This window comes from Tigriopus californicus, chromosome 11 (genome assembly GCF_007210705.1).
Source record: "Tigriopus californicus strain San Diego chromosome 11, Tcal_SD_v2.1, whole genome shotgun sequence".
Lineage (NCBI taxonomy): Eukaryota > Metazoa > Arthropoda > Copepoda > Harpacticoida > Harpacticidae > Tigriopus > Tigriopus californicus.
In genome coordinates, this window is record NC_081450.1 from 3,202,022 (window position 1) to 3,203,486 (window position 1,465).

Sequence of the window (1,465 nt, forward strand, 5' to 3'; positions counted from 1 at the left end):
GAAGCATTTCTTACATCCTGACTTGTCGACAGCAACTACTGGAAAAGAGTTTAAGATTCATTCGTGAAGTGAAATGGGTCACTCCTAGTCACTGTTGACCGATACAAACCTTTTGCACTAAATATAAGAGCGATTACGTGCTAATTTACTGCCTCACTTTTCTTTTAACTTTACATTTTGTTCTCTGTCACCCTTTATATCTTATTCCTTATATCTTATTCATTGATCCATTGAGTGTTCCACTTATAGTATGCATTAGCTAGTGTTAAAGCGTTGTATGACGTTTTCGTTGTATGCAATTTTAATGAGTGAATGTAAGAGATTGAGTATGTTTCTACCCACATCTTGGTTGGTCCTGGGAATGGAACTAACAATTCAAATTAGAAAAAAATCATATTTCTTGCCTAGATTCATTGAAAATCTGAGCCATCAACGGACCAGACCTAGTGGATCTGGCTGGCCCTTAAAATCTATTGTTATTTAGATTTTTTGACGAGGCTGATACTCCTGCAAGAAACAGGACGGCCAGGTTTTCTTCAGCCGGCAATGTTCGCTCGTGCGAAGTCAATGCCAAACAAATGCAAATTTCAGTTCGAAAAAACTAGAATAATGCTGCATTTTTAAGAAAAAAGAAGGTCAGTGACAATCTTTATTTTATGCATGAAATTGAGGTTTCACGATTTCATCAATGTTTTAAACACACAATTAAAAATTCTTCGATTTTCACCTTCAGATATTTTGCCAGCGTTTTTGAGAAATGTTCGTTTAGGGCGACATTAGATCATCGAAATAAGATTTTACTTTTTGTCACTGGATGTACTGACTTCCTATCCGTCCTTAATATTATCCTTCTGTTCGGCATCCAGGGCGTACAAGTCAACTTTATTAATAAGGCTGTATCGGAGTAACAAAAGTGGCATTAGCTTTGGGGTAATTTCAGAACCCCTGGGTTAAAATGAATTTGGTTTGAGTTTGAAGGGTTACATACCAATTTGATAAAGCAAAAAGTGATGGAGTAGAGACTATTAATTGTATTTGAATCCTCACAGAGAGAAGAAAAGCTTCTTGGTATTGGAGGCAAGGCTGAAAAGAAACTTTTTTAATTTTGTTGATGGCCCAGGCAGGGAAATGAAGATCGACACCCCGGGTGCCTTGAGGCATAATTCACTGATTGAGCGAAGAGAGAGAGCCTTGAATTTAACCGTCTAATAAAACTGATCAAAACTATGCTTCGGTTTTAAACTTTAAAAATGCAAGTGACCGACCATGATTTGCCCATTTGATTTTGTAAAGAAACCATTTACATGTACACTGCCATCGCAATGGCAGTTTCAGACTAGATTCTATGCAAAACGTCCCTTATGAAAACGCTTCTCGATCAATCCCAAGCTGTTCCGACGATATCAGAATCTAACCGCGGGCTCGGTTTGTGGTTGCTCGTCTGCCCCAATGTAGACTTTTCTTG